A 6138-nucleotide genomic window follows, 5' to 3' on the forward strand; every position below is an offset into this window, starting at 1 on the left:
CACGTGGAGCCCTGAGCATGGCTGTGAGACCAGTTTCATCGACGTGACATTTCACAGTCCCTTCGCCGTCACGGGGACCAGAGACATGGTCCAGCTTCCCGTCCCCGGCGTGCACGAACCACGTGCAAGGATCAGATTCCTCCTCACGCGTATCTACTGCGATGGCCTTTCTCCCCTTCTTACATCCTTAACCCGGAAATGTCAGAAACGGTGCATTCTGCAGCTTCACGTGCAGGAGTAAAATTACAACTCGCGGACGTGCGACTCCTTCACCACTTTTAAAGTTGAAATGTAATTAAAATGCGATTAGACGGTGTTAAATATTAAAGTATATTACATGTGATAATGATATACTAATATATTAGCATATGTTAGTAATTCCAAGTGAGCGTAAACTAATGACAATTTAGTGGGTACTGTTGTTAAACTTGTGATCTCAAAGGCCAATATATTTTATAGAAAGATAAATATCACATAACCTACCTTCAGTTAGGAGCTAAAGAGCTTGATAAATGATCATTCTCTATGTCATTTATTTGTTGTCTTTTATATGTATAGTCAGTAAATAACCCTGCTCAGGCCATTTATTTCACCAGATAAAGCTGGATTTGACTAACGAATGGCTGAGAACTGACGTTCGTCACCCTGCATTGACACGCCACTTAAACGGAACTAACCAGTGACTTTGCCGGCCACTCATCTTTGGAGGAGTCCCCTTTGGAATCCCAATAACTTCGTTCCTCCGTTTGCTCCGGCTGCTTCTCCGCAGAATGTTCGTCGTATGTTAGCATGACCTCATACGGAAAAGCGAGCGAGGATTTTAACAATATAGTTTAAAATAATATTTCTGTGGAAAAAATAGATAGATAAAAATAAAGGTGAATTCAAATAAAGTGAAAAATATTCCTCATTTATTAAAATCTACTTATTTTGTGCAGCTGAGTTGGGGTCAAGACTCGGATACGTACATTTTTTTTTAATTGAAAACTCTAAGTAGAATAAAGAAATCTGTCCACGGACCGTTGAAATCAGATTCCAGTTTCTCTATTAACAAGAGTATTTGGGACAGTTAGATATGTGACACATTTATATGACTAGAGAGCAGGTGGAAAAAAATTCAGCATTCTAACTAGTTTGTGAAAGATAAAGTAATTATTAATTAAGCTGTTTTATATATTATGTATTATCTATATTTTGGAGGGGTTCTCTAAAAGTCAAGAGCTTTAAACAGACTGTCGCTGTAATACATTTGCCTTAAAATTTCATAAGGCACAGGCAGCTGTGATAATCTACTCCTGTTTTACCCCTTACTGTGAAATTTGTTCACAAATTGTATAGAGTGAAATGAATGCACACAAATGCGCGCTCGATTATTAAAAATGCTGAAATGCAGTTACCAAGACGAATAACTCATGAGTGTCTTCGCCTGTCAGGACCCCTCGGAAGAACAAACTGGTGGGTGATGGGGTTCGCTTCCTGAATTCTGTTTTGAGGAGTCAGACCGAGTGCCCTCGGCATGTGGATACCTCCCTGGGAAGGATACGTGCCTGTCCCCAGAATGTCCTTAACATATGAGAGAACAGTAACATGATCTGCTGGTGTCAGGTGCCACGTGCAGTACACTTAGCCTGTGGGCGCAAAGAAGGCAAGCAGACGAAGGAGAGAGAAGGATCTCAATACTGGAGCAAGAATACAGGGGATTCGTTAAGCGAGGCTCAGAGCGTCTCGGAAAGACACAGCTGGCGGAGGAGCAGCGGCGATGTGTTTTGAGGACCGCGGGTCACAACGCTGTCTCCACTCCGTGCGGCTGGAACGTTACATTGCAGAAAGTCCCGGAAGCATTCGAGGGGGTCGTGAGTGAAACAGGGCCCTGGGGACGTCTGAATAAAAGAGGATCCTTACGAAACTCAGCCGTCGGGAACCGTCCGCTCTGTGTCAGGGAATCGATGCTATCGACGATTCGGGCGCACGTGAAAGCATCTGTAATGACGGGCAAGTTCGAGCATAGCGAACCTTTTAGACCATTGGGAATTAATTTAACACCTTCCAGAAAACTGGAGATTGTGCAGGAGAGCAGCCTGGGAGCTTCATGAGTTTAGCTGTTTTTCCAATCGAATTTCTCGTTCTCAAAAATTAATGAAAACGTGTCTTTTCCAATGTGTGACCGGCTTCAGCATTCGTTGACCACACGAGGAGCGAACAGGTGTGCCGAGTACGCAGAGGTGCGGCCACCAACACCGCGTCCGGGGACCGGCGGGAACGGCTCTCCCTGCAGACTCGCAAACACGCCTCATCGCACAGTCGGCGGAACGAGACCTGGTTCGAGGGGACCGCTGTGTTTGCTTTGTTCACACGGCACGCGCATGGTGGCGTGGCCTCGCGGGACGCGTGCCGTGGATGCGACCGCCTGCAGAAAATGCAGGCAGCGCTGACCCCAGGGCATAGGGCTTGCGGACCCCGAGGCATCGAAGACGTGGCTGTGTCGCGACAGGTGATGTGCGCGCGTCTGAAGGCGGAGGACACTTCCACGGGTGACCTCGAGACTCGGGCTGGGGCGAACACTGTGTGATCGCGGCTTTCGGTAGTGTGGCCGCTTGTCAAAGCGGCATCTTTAGGCGACATGGGCTGGGACCCGGTGGCCGCTGGGGAAGGCTCAGATTCAGAGGTTCGCAGGCCGGAACGCAGACCTGGAACGCTGTCCCTGTGTGTCCTTAACCTCCGCTCCCATTCTGGGCTCCGCCACCTTGTGACTGTGTTGGCAGCGAAGACACGGACCTCGCTGCGTCTGCAGATCGCGACGCGCCGCTCACCAGGCCTCCTGAGACCGACAGGAGGCGTGGTGACACGCATCAGCTGACCACCTGTCGAATGTGTCTCTGCTGCTGACGCTGTTTTGTCCTGTATCACTTACATTTATTTTTAATGTTTATCACGAACTGTCGTCACGTTTTCCCATCGTCATTTTCCATGCGAGTCACGAACACCAATTTCCTCTTTAACGCATAAGGAAAAGTAGCTGCTCATTTCGGAGAAAGACCAGGACAAGGGAGGCCAAAATGAGAGGGAAAAAAAAAAAGTTTTAAAAGACGGCGAGTACACCTAGTCACGAGCAAGAAATTTAGCGTTTATTTTGTGTTCTTAGAAAATTCCAAGCCATTATTTCATCTTAAATCAGGAACAGTTTTCTATGAAATCCCAGGAATCAAAACAGGACATAGTTGTAGAAATTTGAAATATGATGGATGATTATTTTTAAATATAGAGGGAATTAAAAAAATAGAGTCAGTTAGACTTTCTTTATTCTTAAATATAGAGGGAATTGGAAAAACAGAGTAAGTCAGACCTCTTTATAAAAGACAGTGCATTTGTCAATGCGTCGATCAAAAAGAAGAAAATGATTGAAGAGAAAAATGGACAAAATGAGAAAAGACGGTGCATCCACGAAGTCAAATACCTGTCTTTACAGAAAAAAACAAAAAAAAACAAACGCAGAGAATATTACTGAAAGATTAGGAGGAAAAATCATTTCTATGTCCTGAAGAAACATTGAAATTTTAAGAGTGGATTTTACAGGAAGAGAGAGGGCGAAGGAGAGAGAGGGTGGTGAGATCTCGGAGGTGGGCAGAGCAGGGAGGTGGGGAGCGGGGAGGGAAGCGAAGGCCTCAGTCCGGTGTTCATGACTTTGAGGGTTTGAAAACCTGAGGCTCGTCTAAATATCCACCCACACACGGCGTCCAGAAGACAGACCCGCAATGCCTTCGCAAGTTCGAAAAGCGAGTTTTTAACTTAGAGTCGTCTATGCAATCAGGGAACGCAGGTCAAAACAAAGACACGGAGACTCAGAAGGTTTACGGCCGACTTCTGTGTATGAAAAAAACTGGACTCAAGCGGGTCCCTTCGTGGCGATGGCATTTTCGTCCAAGGGCATCTGGCGACGACCTGCCCAAGGAGGTTGTAATTTCAGCTTCCGATCACGGTGACGGCATTCCCGGCATTCATGTTAGAATTAACATATGAAATGTAAACGAGATTTACACATGTTTATCAAGTGCAAAGAAAATGGTAGAACTCCGGAAAACGTAAAAATGACCCGTTTCTTCCCACCAGAGCTGACAAAACCTGAACTTCTCTAAGCTTTCCTTTTTACATTTTGAAGAATAAATAAATGGATGAGGCATAAAATACTTCCATCGACCATCAGGATTTTAAGGACATAAAGTCATAAAGTTCAGCATTACAAAACCCAGAAATAATTATATAAATAATTTTATGCCTTCTCTACACATGTTAAGTTTTTAAATATTGTACGTGTGATAAGTCACATCATTTTAAAACTCGGTCTTCGAATGTGCCCTCCTGGGTTCTGCCTATGATCTCCATCCTTCACGATACCTTTGGTTTAAATTAAATGTGCCCGCGATTCCCTTTAATAATTAGTACTTCCCAAAGCAGTTTTTCAAGAATTCCTTCAAGGAAAGAATGAAGAATCCCCACTGTCTTGGGTAGCTGGCATTTTATTTCAATGTAATTATAACACTCACAGCTGGACACAAACTCCCTAAACGTGGAGTGTTGATTTAATGCATTGTGTCATGATTATACCAAACCATCCTAATCAAAAATAACAAAAATACTTACTGACGTAGAAACATATTGCATGGAAACACAAAATGCATAATAGTTAGATTTACATGTTTATTACATGTTATAGTAATTATAATTCACATCGATGATGCACATAGAACAGGTAAGGAAAATCAATATTATCTATTTTTATTACATTATTTTTCTGCAGTGAACATACAACATTTCTGTAATGCAATATGTGATAAAGATCAAATTATGGAAAATAAACACATTATAGAAAGGCGGACTATCTCCCATGGGTACGAGAAAAGAACACGCCCACTTAAAGAATGCTAGATTTACAACTTCTCACCTTCAACTTGCTATAGGAACGTACCTGCTCCACTCTGAGATAATAAAGTTTACAGGAGGCGCGGTTAAATGCCAGATTGAACCAAGACGAACCTCCCTTGCCCACGAAAATGTAGAGAATGAAAAGAAAAACGGATGATGATAGTATAGCTGTTTGGAGAGTTAAAAATCAAACCACAGAGCACATAACATTTCATTAGAAAAAAATGTTAAAAAAAAGGAAGAACATTTTCTACCACCTGGTAAAAAGGGCCATACACTATATTTTCAGGAAAATAACCATAAAAATTTAATGGCAGTCAGCAATTAAACCGACTTTTATGAAGTCAGTAAGTTTTGTAGTGTCATCTTTAAAATTTAAAATGCTTATTTAAGAAACACCACACATTTATATGAATATATGTGGATTCCAAAAAAAAATAGCTAAATAATTTGTAGTGATAATAAATCAACTAGGGAGGTGGTATACACAGCGATGTGGACAATAATGACCTTCATTTGTTTACGTACTAAATCTCACAGTCTCCCATGTAGTAGAATATTTAAGTTCCACAAAATTGCACCGTCCATATATTTTCTCCATATTATTTATGTTATGACTTGGAATATATGATTTTAAAATCAACATGCAGAAGAAAGTAATGTCAAACGTCCTTTAAAACAAAAGATGGGTCTACGGCCGTGCCACCCCAAACAAGCCCGATCCTGTCTGATCTCGGAAGCTAAGCAGGGTTGAGCCTGGTTAGTACTTAGATGGGAGACCACCTAGGAAGACCAGGTGCTGTAGGCTTAAAAAATTAAAAAAATAAGGGATTGTAAGCTGACAAGGTCCTTGCAATCTGCGAGGTCAACCAAGGGTTGCCTTGACTAAAAAACAAATAAACAACAACAAAAAGATGGTTCTTTTCCCCCCAAAATTCTCGGAACCTATCAGAAATTCTTACTCTAATGCCTTCAAATATTTGAAGAAAAACTGCATAGCTCAGTCATTCAGGGGACGGCCACTTGCTGGTCACAAGTTTGTAAAGATTAGTATCTGTCATTGGGAATTAACTTGAGGCGATGAGTCCAGTAGCAAGTCCGAAGATAATGGTCACGGGACACGGTAGCTTTTACAAAGTAGCCGTTTTCCTGCACGGAAACCCATCACGAAACCCAAGTCCGACGTCAGCGTGGCGTTTGCCGCCAGCAAGATGACGA

At 42.8% G+C, this 6138-nt stretch overlaps 1 pseudogene; it reads left to right on the forward strand.

The window, feature by feature from the left end:
* The first annotated feature begins 5609 nt into the window (after nt 1-5609).
* Nucleotides 5610-5728, forward strand: LOC112483196 (annotated as a pseudogene).
* Nucleotides 5729-6138: the final 410 nt, after the last annotated feature.

Source organism: Pteropus alecto, unplaced genomic scaffold (assembly GCF_000325575.1).
Source record: "Pteropus alecto unplaced genomic scaffold, ASM32557v1 scaffold96, whole genome shotgun sequence".
NCBI lineage: Eukaryota > Metazoa > Chordata > Mammalia > Chiroptera > Pteropodidae > Pteropus > Pteropus alecto.